Below are 22,556 nucleotides of genomic sequence, written 5' to 3'. Positions count from 1 at the left end.
CCAAAAACCCAAACACCTGAGAAGTTGTCATTTGCAGCTGGGGAGAAGCAGAGTGTTCAGAGAGACCAGCATGATAGAGGCAGGGGGGACTCAGAACTCACATGGTCTTCAGAATTCAAGTAGAACTGTGAATGTGGAGGGGAGTAAGGGCAAGATGGGGTGTTAGAGAGAGACACAGAGAGAGAGACAGAGAGAGAGGGACAGAGGGACAGAGACAAAGAGAGGGACTGAGAGACAGAGAGAGAAAGAGAGACAGACAGAGACACAGAGAGCCAGAGACAGAGAGAGAAAAAAGGGGGTCCAGGGTCAATCTCTGAAGTCAAACACCACAGAGAAAGCAGAGAGAGAGAAGAGACAGACCTGAGGTGAGGTCCTTCCTGGCAAGGCTTCCATGGCCTCCTAAGATGGACACTGTTCATCTTAAGTGCTGTCACCTTCGAAGTTTAGACTGGACACCCTGGGCTTCTCACCCAGCTTGCTGACTGGGCTCAGAGTCCTCTGTTATGCAGCTGTTTCTATCTGTGATGTTTGCTTGTTTGTTTCTCATTTTGCAGCTCTGGCTGGCCTAGAACTCCCTGTGTAGATAGGCCTATGTAGGTCTCCCAGATATCTGCCTGCCTCTGCCTCCCAAGTGCTGGGATCAAAGGCACGCACCATCAAGCCCAGCTCTGCAACTTTTTGAAGGGCTCCTGTTAGACATTCCAAACTTTTCCTGGACCCCTTCCCTTTTGCTCTCTTTGTAAAATGCCAATCCTAGTGTTCCCTCCATCTTGAACCCCAGTCAATCCCGCAGACCTGAGCCTCCTGTCTCTTTATCTGATGGAAATATAATCACTAGAGCCGTTGTTAGGAACTCTGTGCACTGTCCATTCAATCCTTGCAGCCTCCTTAAGGAAAAGAAACCATGAACACACACCACTTACACGGGAGGAAACTGGCTCACACAGGATAACTCATTCCCCATATTGTTAATTGGGGAGCCAGGATTTGAACTCAGGATGCCTGATCTGTACTAGGCTGTTGACTATCCTCCCCATCCCCCACCTCCTGCCACCATTCTCCTGCAGTATAGAGCTGTCCACTCTGTCGAGTGTACCAGGTGACCAATAAGATTAAAGACTCCTGACCAGCAGCTGGAATGACAGGCTAGGGCCTGGCTGCAGAGCCTTGGGTTCTGGGCCTTTTCAGGGTCATAGGGTGGAGAAACAGGAGGAAGGAGGAAATCAAGTTGAGTCAGATGGCTTGTGGAATCTCTGGCCTTTATTGAATTCTGGGAAGAGGAGGGGAAAAAAATGAGAGTGCCTATTCCAACTATGTAAGATAATCAGGGGCCCTTGACTGTTTACAGGCAGAAAAATCTCAGGCAGCCAGCACCTGCACGCCAGAGGCCAAGAATCGTGAGACTCAGCAGCCCAGAGTGGCGCTCCAGGCTCTCTCTGGATGCCATCAGGCTAAGCGAAGGGACATTGCGGACGGGAGGGACTTCTGGTTCTTGGTTTTTGTGCTTATGGCTCCAACATTCCCTGCAGCATTTGGTCTCGGCCCCTGCAGCTCTGACATGTGAGCCTGTCTACACATCCTCCTGAGAGAAATGGGATGAAGCCTGCCTGCCTGTCCCCTCTACCACTGTCACACCCCCATGCTTCTATACCCCGGGCTCTGTTATATTTTTCTCTGGGGACATTGGGCTATCTAGTAGACCCTCATTCCTCAGCAACCCTCTAATTTAGAGAGAAACCCTACTGGTTCAGAGCTCCATAGGAATACACAGGGGTGTGCAAGGCAGGAGTCTGCTTCTAGACACTCTAAAATCCCTACACTCTAGCTTGGACAGGACAGAGCAGGTAAAAACCACTGTAACATAAGAAACCAGAGGAGATGTCCTGTTAGGGCCGTGGGTAGATGCAGGACAGGAAGCAACAGCATGGGGTTTCCTGTTCTCTGGAATGTTGTTTGTTTATAATAATTCCAAGTGTTTGAGGCTAGGGATGTAGCTCAGCTGGTAGAGTGCTTGCCCAGCATTCAAGATGCAGAGGCAAATGAATCTCTGGGGGGTTCAAGGCCAGCCTGGTTACTAAACAAGTTTCAGGACAGCCAAGACTGTTACATACACACATAAAACAAAAACCCTGTCTAGAAAAAACAAACAATCAATCATGATAATCATAGTAAGAGTCACAGCAAAAAAAACAATAGTTCCAACCATCTCGGTTGAAGTGGCGTTGAGCAACCAAACGTTTCACTCAGGCATGCATACATCTGTGGATTTAGCTAACAATCATTTATAATAATCATTTATTTAAAGGTGTTTGAGAGTGTCTCCGTGGGGTGCTCCCTCCCCAGTACGGAGCGAGTGCACATACTCTCGGGGCTGGAGAGATGGCTCCGCAGATCAGAACACTTGTTAGTCTTCTAGAGGACCAGGGTTCAGTTCCAAGCACCTACATAGTGGCTAACAATGATCAGTAGTTTCAGTTTCAGGGGATCCAGTGCTTTCTGCTCGCCCCCTCAGGCACTGTATGGCATGCACACCCACCGTGCACATACATGCATTCAGGCACAACACTCATACAGACAGAAGGAAAACAAAGAAATCCTTTTTTAAAGTGGTACGCTCATGTTCTATCCCGTCCGGGACCGTCCTAACCTTTAGGAATCACGGTTGTGGGTAAGGATCTGTGTACAAGGGTCGTGAGAAGCCCCCCAGGCATTTGAAGCACAAACCTCTAGATACGGTTCCCAGATTGCAGGCACGTTTGTCCAGTTGCCCTTCTGTCCTATTTTTTTTTTTGGGGGGGGGAAAGTATGAGGGTCATTTCTTCATTCATTCCAGCGGAAGTTTTGCATTCTGTACACGTATGAAGGGAGTGTACATGGTGTGTGTATGTGTGTAAGAGTGTGGTGTGTGTATGTGTGTGTATGTGCGTGGTGGGTATTGTGGTGGTATGCACGTATGTATGGTGTGCACATGTGCTGAATGTGTAGATGTGTGTGTAGTGTGTGTGAGAGGGTGTGTGGTGTGTGTTGAATGTGTATGGGTGTTGTGCTGTGTGTGTGTGCATGTGGTATGTGTGTGTGAGCATGTGTGTTGTGTGTGCGATGCATTTATGTGTGCATTAGTGTAGTGTGTATACATGTACAGGTTTATGTGTTTAAGTGTGTGGTGCATTTGTGTGGGTAGGTGTTTGTAGTGTATTTGTATGGTGTATGTTTATGTTTGGCTGTATGAGTATGTGGTGTGTTTCTGTGTGTATACATATTGTGTATTTGTGTGGGTATATATGTGATGTATTTCTGTATGTATATATAGTGTATTTGTGTGGGTATGTATGGGTAGTGTATTTGTGTGGTATATGTATGAATGTTTATGTCTGCGAGAATGTGGTATATTTTTGTGTATGTATGTGTGGAGTATATTTGTGTGGTGTGTGTGCATGCATGTGTATTTTTGTGAGTATATGGTGTATCTATGTGTGGAGTGTATGTGTGTATGTGTGTATGTGTATATGTATGTATGTATGTATGTATGTGCGTACGTGTTCATGCTCATGTGTTTGCACCCTTTGCCCTACTCCCTTGAGACAGGCTCTCTCGCTGAACCTGGAGATAGACTGATGGTTAGCAAGCCTTTGGAATTGTCCTGTCTTTGCTCTCCACAGCACTGAAGTTACAGATATGCAAGAGGCGATACCTGCATTCTACATGGGTACTGGGGGTTCGAACGTGAATCTCTATGCTTGCTCAGCTCGCTCTCTTGCCCACTGAGCCATCTCCAGGCTCCAGAACGTTTGCACTCTTGTCAGACCTTGTGTAGACATGGAGTTGCAGGTAGACCTCACCTTCTAGGTGCTCTCCTGGGAACAAAGAACAACTGTGTCACTCCCCTTCCCTCACTGGCTCCCTGTTTGGCTCTCCTAACACCCTAAGTCCTCACTGTGAGCTGGGACAAGTGAGCTCAGGCTTCCCCCGCCGGCTTCCTCTCTCTGCTCTACTTCTCTCCTGTTCCTGACCGGCTGCTCTCTAACTGCTTCTTCTGGAATGTTCCATAGAGGTGTCCTCTGCTGGCTCTCCCCAGCTTCACTTCACCTGGCTCATCTGTCTTGCGCGTATCACCTTCTAACATTTTCTGCCTTCTCCTTTTACCAATGATCTTTCCACGGAACACAAGCCCTTGGGAGGGGAGAGGCTCATCTCCGTTTCTGGATGTCACCCAAGCATCTAGAATACTTGTTGGTCAATAAATATTTTCTAGATGAATTGAGCAGATAATAACACACACAGGTGAGTGGGAAGTGACCGGTGTAGCCTGGGCTGCCTTGAGAGAACGAGTAAAGTGGACACCGAGCCCCTCCCAGCTCTGCAGCTCTGTAATTTGACTTTTGTTTTTCTTTGAAACATGCTTCGGTGTTTACAGGTATCCTGTGCGTGGAGACCACCCCTTCCGTGTATGACATCACTTCTTTTCCACGGAGAGGAGCATGTTTGGATGATGGCCAGCAGCCCAGGGAGCTCTGCCTGGCGTTCCCTGGAGGGAATCATTGGTGGTCGGTCACGTATTCAGCCAATGGCGGCCCCTGTGCAACCCGGACGGTGGAGATAATGGGATTTTAGAACAATTGTAAAAATACCTAGCATGCCATCAGGGACTCTGACAACAGATTAACGAGGCTCTGGGGCCTTGGTCCTTCCTGAAAGCCAAGGGAGAAGGGGACTTGTGTTAGAAAGAGGGCCTGGTGACCTTGGATTGCTGTACTTAAGGCTATCATGAGCTACCAAGTCGAAGCCGTCCCTTTGAGGCCAAAGGACAAACACATCAAAGGAGTAATCCAACCAGAGCCTTGAAGCCAGAAAGAAACTAGTGTTTCTCCATCCACTGGCCTTATTCATGACAAGCATGGGTTGGGGGCAGCAGGGGTCACAGGCCTCAGTCAGACCCTTTTCTCTGTCTCCACTCTGTCGCTACCTCCACTCCCACCCCCATTTCCACTTGCCCTTCTTCTTCTGGCATCTACTCTAGAGGGTGGGGAAGTGTCCAGCATAGCTGGGGAGAATGTCCCTGGGGACCCTACTGGCATGCCCCATTCCCCGGAAGGGATGGACTTCAGGAAGGCTGATCTCAGGAGGCAGAAAGGGTCGAGGGAAGTGTGCCAATGGCACTCTTCAGGGGGGAAGGTCATCTCTCCGCACTTTCTCAATAACCAGACATTCCGTGGTGTCCACAGAAGCTATTCTCCAGCAGAAGTTACAGAAAGATGCTTCATACAGCGAGAACCTAAGGGAACACTGCTGACAAAGACGCTGGGCCAAAGAGGCTTTGGAGGAGGGGAGGAGGGAGGAGGGGAGAAAAAAGGCAAGATGTGGAATAGCTGTGTGCAAGCTGGCATTCCATTAAGAAATGAGAGAGAAGCTGGGGTGGGGGGGTGCCTTAAGAGTTTGTGTGTGTGTGTGTGTGTGTGTGTGTGTGTGTGTGTGTGTGGCCTCCAAGCTGGCCTCGACTGTGCTATGTAGCAGAGAACGTTTTGAACTTCTGATCCTTTTTCTTCTACCCCTCAGGAGCTGGGATTATAGGCACGAACCTCCAGTCTCTGTGTCTGCGATACTGGGGACCCAAGCCAGGTCTTTGTGCACAAAGGGCAGGCACTCTACCAACTGACTCATATCCCAGTCCCTACTCCTAGATTGCATCAAATGACCTCTGCCTCAAGCATCTCCCATAGTTCTCATGCCTGCAGATCCAAATCCAGTTCTTTGCTGCATCAAGAACAGCTCCATTCCTGGCTTCTCCCAGGACTGGGCTATGTGAGTATGCTCTTTCCCCTAAATGTGGCTCTTTTCTCTCCACCTCAACTCTGCTTCTTAATCTCTCAGCTTTTTATTAAAATGATACCACATCCACAAGTCCCTTCCAAACAAACTTTAATACATGAAATGGCTTTGTTGTTTGGCAGTGTCCCAAAGACATGTCACCATAGATGATCAAGGCCTTAGGCCCTGTACGTAGAATGAAGGTATCTCTTGTGACAACTAAGGGTCAGAGGTGTTTGGCTTCCCCACTATCCTTCACCCAAGATTCTTCAAAGTCTAATTAAAAACCAGTCCCCTCTCCTCACACATAAGATGTGTATGTGTTGTGGGGAGAGCCATAGATGTAAAGTGAGAATATAAACAGCTTGAAGTAAGAGGCCTCCAGTGCCCCACCTCTGACCTTACAGGACAGGAGGTCCTGCTTCTAAGGGACAGCAACTCCAACTGGGACAAGAGTCCATGGCCTAAAGTTTTTCTCCATGCTGTGAAAAGAGTCTGCTCAAGTTCACTGAAACCAGCATTTCCCAAGTTTACATGCCCAGGGAATCTGTTGAATATATGTGTGACAAGCATATATCAACTATTTACATTACCCAGAGTTTGGATATTAGACAGGCTTGAACCTCCTCTGTGTCTGATGTGTTGTGTGACTTCAGTCAAATTCTTGGGTCAGTTTGAGCTCCAGACACTTACTTGCAAAATAAGTTCCTTACATGGTTAAGAAAGTGAAGTATACAGGATTGCCACTTCTGTCCCAGGAGGACAGATGAACAGCTGATAGAACTCACTCTAGTGGCTTTAAAGGTTCAGCCATGTGGGGTTGGAGAGTTGGCTCAGGGGTTAAGAGTGCTGGCTGCTCTTATGGAAGACCTGGGTTTGATCCCCAGCACACAAATGGTGACTCCTAACTGACTGTAACTCCAGTCCTAGGGCACCTGATGCCCTCTTCTGGGCCCCTTGGCACTTTAGACACATGGTACATAGACATGAATGTCAGCAAACCACTTGTACACATCCAATACTCCCCCCTTGTGTGTGTGTGTGTGTGTGTGTGTGTGTCAGATTCAGTCATATCTAAAGCTCATGGGGTCAAAGCAGGAGTGAGCGAGTATTCGAGGGTATTCTCTTGAGACATGGCCAGGATCCTCAATGGTAAGCCATACCCCCCTTTATCAAATGACCACTTGGCCAAAGAGTCTTCTTCCAAACCTTGGGCGTTCCCTGAGGGTTGCCTGTCCTACCCACGCTCTCCTCACTCTAGCTGTATAGAAATTCTTCTGGTATCTTGATCAGCCTGGTCCATTTCCTGTCCTCCCTCTCCTTCCTTATGCAGCCAACTCATCTGCATCTACTGCATGTTCTTGCACTGTGAGATCTTCTGGCTGCTCCCAGGTACCCAGCCTCAGCTCTGTGTTTCCTATAGAGTCTCTGCTTCCTCTGTCGGGCACATCTACTCCTATACTGTGGGTTTTATCATCTGCCTACAGCCCCAGGGAAAACTGCCAAGAGCTGCTACAGTCTACTCTTCATGGCAGTCCAGTAGCTCCTGACAATGATGCTTGGCCTTGGGAAGATGGCTCAGCAGTTAAGAGCACCTGTCAGTCTTATAGAGGATCCAGGTTCCATTCTCAGCACTCATTTGGCAGCTCACAACCATCAGTAGCTCCAATTCCAGGGAATCCAGTGCTCTCTTATGTCCAACACAGAGATGGGGCATGCAAATTGGGCACAGACATACATGCAAGAGAGACATCCACAAAAATGTAAAACATTTTATGGGGCTAGAAAGATGACTCAGAGGTTAAGAGCAATTGTTTTCTTCCAGAAGACCTGAGGTCAGTTCCCAGTACCCACATCTGGTGGCTCACAGCCCTTGTAGCTGTAATCCAGGGGGTTCAATGGCTCTGGCTTCTGCAGGCACCTGGATTCACATGACACTACATGCAGACACACTTCCACACATCATTAAAAATAATAAAAATATTTTAAAATAAAACATTTTAAATATAAAAAAAATTGGCTTTCAAGCTTCCCTGCTCCCCTCCCAACCCCCCAGGCCTGTGGCTGATGTTGTTATTCTTTCTTGCTTTGGTGAAGAACTAATTGCAAACTACAGCAACCTTCAGAACATGGTGTTACCAGTCTTCAAGTCCCTGCTTTATAAAAATCTTCCTCCTAAGAGTTCAGAGGAAGTATTATAAACCATGGCTTGGTCTTTCCATAGGAATGAAGTGAGGGGGTAGTTGAAGGGTCGGCTCAAGGGGGAAAGGCTAGGAAGTCTCACACTCCTGCCCTGCCCATGTGCTTGGTCTCCACCAACTGGAGCTGGGCAGAGGGGCATTAAGGTGGGTCTTGGGAACTTGCACATCACTGGAGGGTGCTGAGGTAGGCAGTGGTGGAGAACTTGGATCAGAAGCACAGCCAAGCCCAATCTGCCTGACAGTTGATGAGGCTGGAGAGCCTTGGGTTGTTGATGAGGAGCCAAGCCTCCGATGAGCACCCTCCTTAAAGCTAGGGTGGAAGGCAGAAAGAGTCATTGACGCAGGTATAGGGGAGGGAAGGGCCCAAAATATGGCCCTGGAGCCTTCTACCTTGGTAGGACCAGCCCAACGGGAAGCCAGGGCTTGGGAGGATCAGGCAGGGTGGGGCAGGCCTACAGGCCAGACCTAGTTGCTTGAGAACCCACTATATTACTAAAGAGGATTCCATTCTAGAAAAGGGTTGAAGCTTGCTAGCCACGCAGCATCCTCCTCCATCCTGGGATTCTGGGTTTCATTATCCTCACGGTTTACTGCCCAGTAGTCAGTCTACAAGAAGGGATGTGTCTAGGGATGAAGAGGCACAGGCTTCTTGCCTGCTCCTGTTCTCGGATGCCCCTCGGCCTTCACGGAGGTTGCTGTTGAGAGTTTGAGTCAAAGGTGTTAAAGAGTGAGCATGGTGCAAGGTGTGGTGGGCTTTGGAATCATGGATGGTGGGCCTGACTGCACTCCCACCTACATCTCCTCTCTAGTGTCACACATACAGCCAAGGTAGCATTCAACCCTGCTTCAACACTCTTGGCTTTCCTTGATGGCTTCGACTTCCTTTCAGGCCACACTTCTGACCCTTTTCCTGTACCCTTGAGTGCTTGTTCATGGTACTTACGGGCCAGATGTTTACCCTGACTTTCTTTTTCCAGAACAGGAGTAGCTCTGACCTTGTCAGACCCAAAGCTCTACCCTGCCTACAGCTCTGCTCCTACTAGTACTCTTCCCCTACCAACCCAGCATCCAGCTGAAAGGGCCCAGGCGGCAACATTCTGACAAGCCGCAGGGACCCTGCCTATAGCTCCTGCCCACCCGATTGCAGTATCTACCAACTCTGCCAGGGCTGACTCAGGTTCCCAAGTATGGATCTTGGCCACTCAGTTCTTGGACTTTTACTGAGCCTGGATACAAGGCCTGACCATAATGAACATTCCAGAGATAGCTGGACCAGACCTCAGATCTTTTGCTGTGTATGTGTGTGTGTGTGTGTGTGTGTGTGTGTGTGTGTGTCTGTGTGTGTGTGTGTGTGTGTGTGTGTGTGGTGTAGGAACACAAGTGAGGGCAGATGCTAATGTACATGCAAACATATGTGGAAGCCAAAAATCAGCTTCTTCAAACACCATCTTTTCTTTCTTTCTTTCTTTCTTTTTTTTTTTTTTTTGAGACTAGTTTCTCTCTGGCCTAAAGCTTGCCATGTGAGCCCCCAAGAACCCACCTTTCTCAGCTTCTCCAACCCTAGGGTTACACGTACATTCCACACATAGCTCTCTCCTCCTCTTCTTCCTCCTCTTCCTTCTCCTTCCTCTTCTTCCTCTTCTTCCATTCCCCTTCCTCCTCCTTCTCCTCTCCCCTCACCCCCGTCTCTTTTTGAGACAGGGTCTCCCTCGCTCTATAGCTCTGGCTAATCTGGAACTTGCTTTGTAGTCTAGTTGTGTCTCAAATTCATAGAGATCAGCTTGCCTTTGCATCCTGAGTGTTGGGATTAAAAGCGTGTATCACCATGCTTGGCTCTATGCACAACTTTTTAAACATGAGTTTTAGAGATCAAAGTCCAAGCCCCAAGTTGACAGAGCTATCTTCCCAGGCCCTACTGAGCCTTTCTTTCTTTCTTTTTCTTTTTCTTTTTTAAATATTTTTATTAGGTATTTTCCTCATTTACATTTTCAATGCTATCCCAAAAGTCCCCCATACCCTTCCCCCCCCCACTCCCCTACCCACCTACTCCCACTTTTTGGCCCTGGCATTCCCCTGTACTGGGGCATATAAAGTTTGCAAGTCCAATGGGCCTCTCTTTCCAGTGATGGCCGACTAGGCCATCTTTTGATACATATGCAGCTAGAGTCAAGAGCTCCGGGGTACTGGTTATTCATATTGTTGTTCTACCTATAGGGTTGCAGATCCCTTTAGCTCCTTGGGTACTTTCTCTAGCTCCTCCATTGGAGGCCCTGTGATCCATCCAATAGCTGACTGTGAGCATCCACTTCTGTGTTTGCTAGGCCCCAGCATAGTCTCACAAGAGAGAGCTATATCTGGGTCCTTCTACTGAGCCTTTCTATGGTTGCACAGGTCTTAGGTTCCTAGTTTGCCCTTAGCCCTTTGCCCATGAGTTCCTCCTATCCAGGACCAGGACCTCCTTGTAGCTCTGGTATAATAGCATGATACCCTACTGGGTCCTTCTCCATCTCTGAGCTCGACACAGAGATCAAACTCTCCTGGTCTGAGCTTGCTGTGTACTTTGGTGCTTTCCTGCCATTCTGTACTCTGGTCTAAGGAATTCCTTGGTTCTATCAGCCACTAGCTTTCTGGAAAGTTCTGAAGCCATCTATTTGCTAGCAACTCTTAACTGCCAGCCTCTACCCAATGCCAGGTCTAGGCTGGAGCTGGGTCTGCCACAGGAACAAGGCAGATCTTGTCCTCAGGGCTATCACAGCCTGGTATCAAACATTTTGGGGCATCATACTGCCTCTTATTGCAGAAGCTGAACCGGGTGCCTTGTGGGTTGGATGGGCAAACAGGGCAGTATCCAGGAAGATGGAGCTGAATCTTTGCCGCCTTTCTGGCTATGTGCATTTCACGCCTCACCTGTTCACACTGCCTCACGGTGGCATCTGTGTTGTCCTTGGTCTTTAACAATGCCTTTGAGTACATGTGTCCTGGTAATCCCTTTGCACTGAGCTAACCACGTTCTCTTATGCTCCCTTCTAATCATTCGACTCTTTGGCTGCTTTAGATGAAGGGTCCTTCTGCCTGGTTCATTAAGTCCTTACTCTGGTGTCTGTCACTCTGCAATTACTTAAGAAAACAAGATCTTATTTTTCATGTGATGAAAAATAGGATAAATCTGTAAAAAACAAACAACAAACAAACAGAAAGATAACTCAGCAGTTACAAGTCCTTTCTGCTTCTGCACAGGGCAGGCTCACAACCATCTGTATGTAACTCTAGTTCTAGGGATTCAAAGTTCTCTCTGACCTCCACAGGCTCTAGGCATACATGTGGTATGCAGACATACATGCAGATAAAACTCACATATACAGAAAGTAAAAGAAAACAAAACCCACAAGAATTTTTAGGTCTTGGCTACAAGGTGACGAGAGAGAGAGAGAGACAGAGAGAGAGAGAGAGAGACAGAGACAGAGACAGAGACACAGAGAGAGAAAGACAGACAGGAAAAAGAAACAGCGATCACGTCAAAAAGGGCCTCAACCTTGTGCAGTGATGTTGACCGGTGTGTGCCCAAGGACGAGGCCATGAAGTTGTTCGTCATTCAGAGGATTGTAGAGGCCGCAGCAATCAGGGATGTTTGCAAAGCAAGCACCATCAATGGGGGTGTGCTTCCCAAGCTCTGTGTCAAGCTGCACTGCTTCCTGAGCTGCGCCAATCCACAGCGAGGTGGTCAGAATCCATCTCACGCAGCTCTGTAGGATGGAACCGACAACTGTTTAGACTGTTGGTGCTGCCCCACGACCTCCACAGAGCTACTGCCCTCATAAGCCAGAAGGAAAAAAAAAATCTGGGGAAAATCAAATGGAAACAAGAGCAAACCCAAGCCAAACTGAAACAAGAAATCCAAAGAATAAAATGACTCCCTATTCTTCTCTGCCTGAGCCCCAGTCCATGAGGACACTCCAGTTCCAAGCAAGGCACTGTCTATCCATTTTCTGCTCACTCACAGAAGCTAACAAGGCTTTTCTGAACCATTCTAGTCTCTGAGCTGAGAATGTAGCTGTGCATAAGGCCCGGGATTAATCCTCAGAATCCCCCCAAAAATGGCTATGAGGGCACACACCTGTAACCCCAGCATACAGGAGGCTGAGCCAGAAGATCAGACATTCAAGGTCATCCCTAGCTACTTGGAGAATCAGGAGCTGATCTGGGCTACATGAGACCCTATTTGGTTTGGTTTTGTTAAGAAATAAATGAAGGGGGCTGGAGAGATGGCTCAGCGGTTAAGAGCACTGACTGCTCTCCCAGAGGTCCTGAGTTCAAATCCCAGCAACCACATGGTTACTCACAACCATCCGTAATGAGATCTGACGCCCTCTTCTGGTGTGGCTGAAGACAGCTAACAGTGTACTTAGATATTTTAATAAATAAATCTTTGGGTCTAAGTGAGCCGGGTTGACCAGAGCGAGCAGGGGGGACTGAAGCCAACAGAGGTCCTGAATTCAATTCTCAGCAACCACGTGATGGCTCAACCATCTGTACAGCTACAGTGTACTCATATACATAAAAATAAATAAATAAATCTTAAAGAGAGAGAGAGAGAGAAAGAAAGAAAAGAAAGGCCCAGAGTGAGCGGGGAAGGGCCTGGAGCGAGGGGAGGGGCGGGGGCAGAGCGAGTGGGTCTGGAGCAAAAGGGAGAAAGGGAAGGGGGAAGAGAAAAAAAATGAATAAAAATAAAAACAGAACATTTCCTGTCTCTTGTGAGACTTCTCACTTTGAATTTCAGCACTGCCAAAAAGACTCACCCACAGACTTAAGGCATTCCCTCCACAAGGCCTTTGCAGCCTCCCCTGAGTTCAGCATGTCCTTTCTGAGTGACAGCTCCTTTCACACTCTGAGCCTGTTCTTTCTTCAGGGGAAAGGACTCACGATGTCTCTGCTGTGTGTCTAGGGTAGGCCAGGTTGAATTGCTCAATAAACGTTGAACAAACCAACCGTCTTAGTGAAAATTCCTTTCACTGCAAGTTTATGTTAAGGGGAAGTTTCTTTAGAAAAAGTCTTCAGAAACAGCTGGGAGCTGGCCTGACCCAGCCCCAGGATTCAGTGGCCTCTTCCGTTCCTTTCTGGTTCTTCCCCAGGACGGTGGGACACATAACCAGTTAGAGGTTTCTGGTTCTGAAACCTCCAGTTCTTTGGCCATTCACATTGAGAAACCTCAGGGAAGGAGCTAGGGATGTGGTCCAGTGGTAGATGGCTTGCAGGAGTCCCTGGCATCAGATCAGTCCCCATCTTAGGGGAATGCAATAAAAAAAGTAAAAGAAAAGAAAAGATAGAAAGGAAGGTAGGACACATGAGTGAAAGACAGAAAGAGAAGAAAAGTCAGGCAGGAGAATGACTCAGGGGTACACCAGAGTTCACTCCTGGTTTACCTGGTGTGGCTGCTCACAAGGGACTCTGAATCCAGCGTGTTCCTCTAGATCTGTGGGACCTGCCCTCATGCACACACTCCTTTGCCAGCACATATATACCTAATTTAAAAAATGAAAGGCATTTCAACCAATAAGAATTAAAATTAAATTTTTATTTTTTATTTTTTTGGTTTTTTTCAAGACAGGGTTTCTCTGTGTAGCCCTGGCTGTCCTGGAACTCACTCTATAGATCAGGCTGACCTTGAACTCAGAAATCCGCCTGCCTCTGCCTCCCAAGTGCTGGGATTAAAGGCGTGTGCCATCACTGCTCGGCAGAATTGAATTTTAATATAATTAAAAAGAAAGTTTTAACCTCAGGAGAGAAATCTAAGATCCACAGTGGAGAGGATAACTAAGAAGATGGCGTTCTCATTCAAAGCTCAGGCTTGAGAGGACTGGCAGAGGATGAAGAAGGCAGAGAAAAGTCCTAGGAAGAGTATGTTGCTCTCGGCAGACAAGGTTGACTATTGCATGCATGCATGAGCAAGCCAGGGGCTGTGTGGTCCTCAGAGATGATTGCAGCATTGGCAAAGCATTCTTGGTTCTTATGAAAGCTCCGAGAGCCCACATTTCACAGATGAGGAAACAGGCTCAAAGTCACACAGTGAAAAGTGCAGCCAGGACTTCACCTCCTATGACATCCGATATATACCCCCAGGGCTTTCCCTCCCACTGCAGTGTGGCCTGCCAGAGCTCTGTGGAGCAGTCACTGGGGAAAGGGGCAGAGAGCTCACCCCGCAGGAAGGGAGGGACAGGGGACTCTGCCAAGGAGTAACTCCAGTCTAATTTCCCTACCAGCTCTTGTCATAAAACATCTTGCCTCAGCGAGCATTGCATATGAATCTGAGCTGTTTCTTCAGGGTTTGAGGTTGGGCCATCTTTGCTTTATACTTAAATTATGATCCTAGTCTCTGATTGGGGCCACCAGGGGCCTAGGGCATGGGAGTCATGCTGTCTGCCACTCACAATAGAGCACCTTGCTTTCTTTTGCACATCCATGCGCACTCACCAAGCTTTCCCCACAGGAGCCTGGTCAGCTGCTAGGATGAGTTCTAACATGAAAGGCCTGGATCTGTTTACCTTATGTTTCCAGAACTGGAGGTCTACGGAGATCATTTGTAAAGACAGCTCAGTACTTCCACTACTGCCATATGCAGGCCCCTTTGTAATCTGCCTCTGCCACTTCTACAGAGAAGTTGAGTCTTTTGAATTTGAACTTGCCTTGCTTGCATGACCATAAAAACCTACAGCAGCCCAGTCAGGCTGGAAGGGTCAGCAGGCATGGAAGCGTATGCTTTTATCCTCTGTCTAGCTGCGTGTGCATAGACCTCATCTGATCCACCAGGAGAGCCTGAGAGGCTGTGAAGGAGACACACGCACACACACACACACACACACACACACACACACACACACACACAAACACGCATGCACACACGCACACACACCAAACAAACAAAAAAACAAAAAACCATGCTAATGACCTCAGGAGAAATCAGCAAAACTTTCCAGCTGAGCCCAGCCCTAACTGTTGAGTCCTGAATTGTGAGTAGATACAATGTTACTTTAAACAGCTTCTTACGTTTTTGAGACGCACCATAGGCAGTGATAGAAAATGGGTATCAGTGGTAGATTGGGTTAGATTAGATTAGATTAGATATTCAGGACCTAAACCCCTTTACCTGTAGAGTATAACTTATTTGGAAACAGCTTCAAAGGTGTAATTAAGCTGGGCAGTGGTGGTGCACACCTTTAGTCCCAGCACTTGGGAGGCAGAGGCAGGCAGATTTCTGAGTTCGAGGCCAGAGTGAGTTCCAGGACAGCCAGGGCTACACAGAGACACCCTGTCTCGAAAAACCAAAAAAACAAGCAAACAAAACAAAACCAACAAAAAACCAAACCAAAACAAAGGTATAATCAAAATCAGATGACATCTGAGCGGTGGTCGTCCCTAAGTTTGTAGAGCATTGTGCCCAGTATGCACAAAGCCCTGGCCTCTGTCCCCAGCACCACATAAACTCAGCATGGTGCAATGTACCTGTAAGTCCAAGGTTCAGGGGGTGGAGATCTGAGGAGCAAAAGTTCAAAGGTCATCTTTGACAGGATAGTCAGTTCAAGGCCTAGGCTATGTGAGACTCAAGAAGAAGAGGAAGAGGAGGAGAGGAAGAAGAAGGAATCGGATATGGCCACACTGGATTAGAAAGAGCATATGAAGAAGATTTAGATCTAGAGACACAGAGGTAGGGATGGACGTGTTTCAGTTATAAGAGAGGAATACTAAAGTTGCCAAGAGCTTCTAGAGCAATGTTTCTCAACCTGTGGGTTGAGATCTCTTGGAGTTTGATCCTTTCACACGGGTCTCCTAAAACCATGGGAAGACACATATTAATATTATAATTCAGGAATAACAGGAACAAATTACAGTTATGCAATAGCAACAAAACTAATCTTATGGTTCGGGGGTCACTACAGCATGAGGAACTGTGTTAAAGGGTCACAGCATTAGGAAGGTTGAGAGCCACAGTGCTAGAAGCTCAGAAGAGGCAAGAAGACGTCTCCCACAACACATTCAGAGTGGTGTACCCTGGACTACATCTTAGCCTCAGAAGGCTCCAGAACTGTGAGAGGAAAAACTCCTGTGAGCCACACAACAAATGGCCATGAGTTCCGACCTCCTGGGAATGGATGTGCCAGTTTAGAAGACGTGCTCAGGAAACATAAGCTGCCTGGATCACAGAGCTGAGAAATGGAGGGCGATTACTGCCTCCATTCAGTACTGTATCCCTACGCTGCCTGTGGCTATCCTGCATCCTGGTACCAGTTTGCCGAACTCATACTCTTGCATCGGCTGCCCGCCCCACAGGGACTGGCTCCAGGTCTGTGTGTAGGGACCCAGGTGCAGCACAAAGGGTTTGTTTTGTTTTGTTTTTTTTTTTTTTTTTTTTTAAAGATTTATTTATTTATTATATGTAAGTACATTGTAGCTGTCTTCAGACACTCCAGAAGAGGGAATCAGATCTCGTTACAGATGGTTGTAAGCCACCATGTGGTTGCTGGGATTTGAACTCTGGACCTTCGGAAGAGCAGTCGGGTGCTCTTACCCACTGAGCCATCTCACCAGCCCTTTGTTTTGTTTTTTAAGACCAAAATAAAGATCACCTTTGACTATTTCTTTCAGTGACAGCCACTGTCCCCAGTTTATTTCTGAATCATTATGGTTTTTTTTTTCTTTTTGAGATAGGGTTTCTCAGTGTAGCCTTGGCTGTTCTAGAACTTGTTCTGTAGACCAGGCTGGCCTCAAACTCACAGAGATTTCCCTGCCTCTGCCTCCTGAGTGCTGAGATTAAAGGTGAATGAGACCACCACCCCTCTTCTTTATGTTCTTTTTATTTAAGCAAACATTGGCATAGGTATTTTTGCTTTTGTTTACTTTTAAATTGTAATTAATTAAGCAATTGCGTTTGAGACTGGTCTTGCTTTGTGGCTCTGATTGGCCTGGAACTCACTGGATAGACCAGACTAGTCTCAACTTTTGGCAATCTTCCTGCCTCTTAATTACTAAGATTACAGGGGTGTGCTCTTATCCCCAGATCATATGAGTTATTTCGTGTCATAGGTTTTGGTTGTTTAAATTTTCTTTGTTTTCAGACACCATCTCACAAAACCCAGACCGGCCTTGACCTTGGTGTGGCTGAGGGTAATCTTGAACTTCTGATCCTCCTGCCTCCAGTGCTGGAGAATGAATGAGCCCAGGATGTCATGCCAACCAAGCTATAAAACTGGCCTCACATGTCCTATTTTGTCAGTTAATGCATCATGGACATCCCCCATGCCCCCATGTCCCCCAACGATCCCCCATGTCTCCCATGTTCCCCCATTCCCTCCACATCCTTCCATGACTCCCCATGTCCCCAATGTCCGTAACTGTATCTGTTTATCAGCACATATTTACTGGGTACATCACGTCAGGAGATAACAATGACAAGACAGGATTTGTGGCCTCGGACTCCATGAAGCTAATAGGCTATCTGGTGACATAGACATGAAGCAAATCCTTGCACACAACAGCTTTTCACTAAGAATCTGCCTGGCGGTGGTGGCGCACACCTGTTATCTATTTTTATGTGTATGTGTGATTTGCCTCCATGTATGTCTTTACCATGTGCATGCCTGGTGCCCATAGATGAGGATCCCCTGGGGCTAGAGTTACAGACAGTTGTGAGCCACCATGGAGGTGCTCTGCTAGAGCAGCAGGTGCGCTTAATCACTAAACCACCTCTCCCTAACTTTTTTTTTTCTTTTGAACTGGCTGGCCTGAAACTCTCAGAAGTCCACCTGCCTCAGTCTCCTGACTGCTACAACTAAAGACATGTACCATTACATCCAGCTGCCTTAAGACTTTTTTTTTTAAGAGTAGTGGTCTAAGGTTGGGAGATAGTTCAATGGGTAAAGCATTTGCCACACTAAGCCTGGCAACCTGAGTTCGAGTCCTGGAGCTCACATGGTAGAAGGAGAAGAACCAACTCCTGAAAGTTATACCCCCACCCCAATCATAAATGGAATAGAAAGGTTCTTGTTTTTAAAGTCCTAGCCGGTGTAGCCCTAGCACACTGGAGAGATAGAGGCAGAAAGATCATGAGCTCTTATATGCCTGGGTTATATAAGATGGCCCTGTCTCAAGCAAAACAACAGAGAATTTGCAATTGTGTGATATTTTCCCATATGGAGATGCATCTTGTGCCTTGGTGGGAAGGGAGCCACAGATGTGACCTGCCCTTCTTGGTACATTCTATACAGGGCTCATGATGGCACTATGTCCAATGACTGGTGATGTTTACCTTGGTCACATGGCTTAAGATTTCTCCACTCTTGTGGGGCTGTGAAAGGCAGCCTGTTTTGGTTGAATGGGACTTGCTCCGGAGACTCAGTAGAAAACTCTACAAGGGAAGGAACAGTGAGCCACATCCCCAGAGACAGGTGCCTGATACGACAGGGTCCCCAACTCCATAATTCTGTGACTATCAGTCACACAGATAAAGCCCCCAAGCTCCTGACATTCTGGCTAGACTCCTCCCCACAGTTACCTGACAATAACCAGATAGTCCAGCCCACTATAAAAGGAGCTGCTTGGCTCCCCCTCTTTCTCCTTAAGCTCTCACCTTTCTTACTCTCATCTCTAGTCCTCCTTCTCTCTCTCCCTTCCCCCCTCTTTCCACATGGCCATGGCCAGCCTCTCTCTTTCTACCTCCTCTCTTTCTCCATGCCTCTCTACAATAAAGCTCTAAAACCATAGACTGTCTCTGCTCATCAAGGCCCACTGTGCTTGAACGATGGAATAAGCTTTCCTCTAAAGAGCCACATCTAACCTCCCGCTGGAAGGCCTTCCTGCACTCCAGCCACAGACCAGACCAAAGACTCTCACCCATGTGAGAACCCCCCAGAGCCCCCTCTCCCCCTGCCCTGTCCTCCCTTCGGCCCTGGGGATGACCGGCCCCACTTTGTTCTCAGCTCTTCCACCGTGTCCAGCGGTGTCTGGGACGCCCGAGACTGAGAACCTGTTATCTCTGGCCTCTGTGAGACGCCCCTTGTCCACCCCACTGCAGGCTGGAGTTCTGTGGCTTCCCACAGCCAGACACCCACCCTGGCAGTCCTCCTGAGTCCACCTGCCCAGAGCACCAGAACTCTGGCCGGACGCCGTTTTTCTCTCACTCTCTTTATTCCCCCATGCCCACTGCCCCACACATTCTGAAGTTACAATTTTATTCCTTTGTAATTAAAAAAATGTTTTGGGGGCCAGTCTTGGTGACACACTCATTTAATCCCAGCACATAGGAGGCATAGGTAGGAGGATCTCCATGAGTTCAAGGTCTACCCAGTTAACATAGTAAGTTCTAAGCCAGCCAGAGAAACATTGTGAGATAGTGTCTTTAACAATACATTTGGGGGGGGGGGTAGGGAGAAGTATTCAACTGATCATAGGCACGTGCATCTTTGTGGAAGTTGGAGTCCAGAGGGAACTCTGAGTATTCTGCTCTAATTTGTCACCTTGTTCCCTTGGGGAAGGGACTCTCCCTGAACCTAGAACAGTGGTTCTCAATCTGTGGGTCCCAGGGGTTCACATACCAGATACCTTGCATATCAGATATTTACATTACAACTCATAAGTGTGGCAACATTACAGCTAGGAAGTAGTAATTTTGTCGTTGGGGGAATCACAACAGCAGGAGGAACTGCACTAAAGGAGTTCAGCATTAGGAAGGCTGAGAACCATTGAGCTAGTACTAAGCTGGTGGCGAGTGAGCCCCAGAGATCCCTCTAACTTCACATCCTCGTAGCTTCTCCCTAGCTCTAAGCTCATAGCCTACCTTTCCCTGGGTTCTGGGATCCGAACTCAGGTCTTTATGTTTGTGCAGCAAGCCCCTTCACCCACCCTGTCATCTCTCTAGCCAAGGAAGATCATTTCTAGACTATGGGAATACCACTGCTTCATAAGCTTTTCATTCATCGGATCTGGTATCCGAGGGTGACACGGGTCCTGGAGGTCTGCTTCTGACGGTGACTTTAGATCTTCCACGTTCCTCTGCCTTCATTAGGTGGAATGCCTAAGCGAGGGAGAGTTGTCACAAATGCTCTCCTAAATGGCACTAATGAAGTTTTACAGGGATACAATGAGAACATGAAACAGGGTGACCTAACTCAGTGTGGGACAGTCAAAAAGCCTTCCCTAGAGGGATAATGTTAATGCTAACTCCTAAGGGGTCAGAAGAACTTACCAGGGCAGAGGGCTAGGAAAGGGGCAGGGAGAACGTTCCAGATCCAGAGAATAGCATGCACAGGTCTGCACCCAGTGATGATAGAGACTGACCGTGGTGAGTAACCACGGTGAGGCAGAGAATTTGACAACCTGGAACAGCCTCCTCACAGAGGTAGCGGTTTCTTCCTGTTTCTCTCTTTCTCTCTCTCTCTCTCTCTCTCTCTCTCTCTCTCTCTCTCTCTGCAAGAAACCAAATGTACCTTTAAAAGCCAGACAACCAACCTGTGAACCACCAGCTTCACCTGTGCATGGCTAAACCATAATTTCTTCATCTGTCCCCTGTGCTTAGACCGTGGTGTTATTTTCAATTATTCACTGTTACTAAACAATGCTGGAATGAACATCCTGGAATGGGCAGCCCCCACACCTTCTCTAGCTGTAAAAGTTTGCTAGGACTAGAGAGAAAGGCCCCGTGCTTACTAACCACTGCTCTTACAGAGGACCTGAGTTCTGTTCCTAGCACCTACATCAAGCTGTTCACAATACTCTATCACATTTGTTCCATGACATTGGACACCTTCTTCTGGCCCTCTAGGGAACCCACACATACATATACGTAAATAATAAAAGAAATCTTTTAAGAGAAAGAAAGAAAGGTTTTCTTAGAGCATCCTGTTGTGGCTTCCTCACTCTCCAGACCTGTGTCATTTACTGTCCCAACACTTTCAAAGTCCCCCAAGTCTCTTGTTTTCCTTCTATTCAATTCCCTCAAGGTCACCTATGACTGGGACCACGATGAAATCACCATTAATAAAGGCTCTGTCAAGTGATGGATATTTGGTCCTCAAAACAAAAACAAAAACAAAAAAAAACACTCGGGTCTCACCCAAGAGGAGGCACCGCTGGTCCTGACTTGAGGGGACCATTCCCAGTCAATGTCTGGCCTTGCTGGATCTGCTGATCTGAATCTTTGCTTTGGCAGGGAAGGCAGAGGCCAATTCTTTAAGTGCAGCGACGAGCGTGGCAGTTACACATTCCAGGTGGACTCATTGCCCAGCTCTGGGAAGGCTGGTGTGGAAGACACAGGGCCTAGAGTACTGAAACCAGAGCCCAGAGACTTCACATTGCACGGGGTCCACTCTAGAGCTGTCAGGCAGGGCTTTGGCCCTGGCTGTCTCTGGTGTTCTTCTGTGTCACTCACTGCCTTTGTGTTGTAACTGCAATGTTACTATGAGAGTCAAAGGGCAGCTTGAAATGCTGGGGACAAAGGATGGAGAGGCAGAGTGGCTTTCCTTGTCCCTAAGGGAGATGGTGGAGAGCTTTTTACCCACTTGTCTAAAATAGTCTCGTATGTATGTCTGGTGGGAGGTAAAGGGGAGCCCTTCCAGCTGCTCTGTGGCATGCCAGCTGCTTCGTGGGAGGTCTCATGTCACCCAGGCTGGCATCAAACTTGCTACGTAGCTGAAAATGACCTTGAATTTACCTTCCTACCTTTACTTACCTTCCGGTGCTGAGATCATAGATATGCACCACCATACCAAGTTTAGATTGGAAAGTTAGTAATAGAATGTAGCTGCAAGAGAGTCTACTAGACTTTCTTCTAGAATAATGATAGAAAAAAATAGTAAAATAGTAATAATGACAATGTCTCCAAGGACATTTGCTCTATCCCAAATGTCATGCTAAGGGATCTTCATATATTTTCCCACTGGCCCCTCCAGTCAGGCCCCAGAATTCAGATTAGTCATCCAATTTATTAGAGGGACTCAGGGAACCTGTCTCCCTATTATTAACTTTTAAAATTTTCATTTATTTATTTATTGTATATGTGTGTGAAAAGTTTAAGAAGCCCCAGCCCCGAGGAATTTATTGCTATCATGTAGCCTCAGTCTCCACGTCTGTCAAAGGGAAGCAAGAAAAGTCAAGTTATAGGGCTGTGTCCCAGCAGAACACCCAGCACAGCACCCAACAGGCAGATGGGCTCAGGAAGTACACAGCTAGGTTGGGTTTTCTTGCTCCTCCATACTGCAGCCCCTCCTCAGCTGCTTTCTGGGCCCAGTGACAATACCCAGTGGTGTTGTGAAACATGTTTCCCAGTACCAGTGCACCAGACACCAACCAACCAAACTCTGGGCTGTCTGCAACACCTGGGTTTTTCCCAAATCTTTTCCAGTAGATCTTAGGTCCCAGCATGTGGGCTGGCCAGGGTGACCTACTTGTCAAGAATGCGTATGGCTGTCTGCTTCTGCTGTTGAGTCAGGACCCAGGAGTTCTGAGGTTATTCCTGTCTAACCTGACCCTGCTTGGTGTTGTGCTCTCTGCAGCTGGTAGAGAGGG

At 47.6% G+C, this 22,556-nt stretch overlaps 1 long non-coding RNA gene across 1 annotated transcript; it reads right to left on the bottom strand.

The window, feature by feature from the left end:
- Positions 1 to 4,359: 4,359 nt before the first annotated feature.
- Positions 4,360 to 21,397, bottom strand: Gm5627 (predicted gene 5627). Its single transcript, NR_033301.1, has 4 exons — positions 21,106 to 21,397; positions 13,427 to 13,525; positions 11,539 to 11,749; positions 4,360 to 4,688 (listed from the first exon to the last, which is right to left on the bottom strand). It is a non-coding gene; the product is annotated as a predicted gene 5627 (long non-coding RNA).
- Between the last annotated feature and the right edge of the window lie 1,159 nt (positions 21,398 to 22,556).

The sequence above is a fragment of the Mus musculus genome, chromosome 9 (assembly GCF_000001635.26).
Source record: "Mus musculus strain C57BL/6J chromosome 9, GRCm38.p6 C57BL/6J".
Taxonomy (NCBI): domain Eukaryota; kingdom Metazoa; phylum Chordata; class Mammalia; order Rodentia; family Muridae; genus Mus; species Mus musculus.
This window is presented reverse-complemented; position numbering and strand designations above follow the sequence as displayed.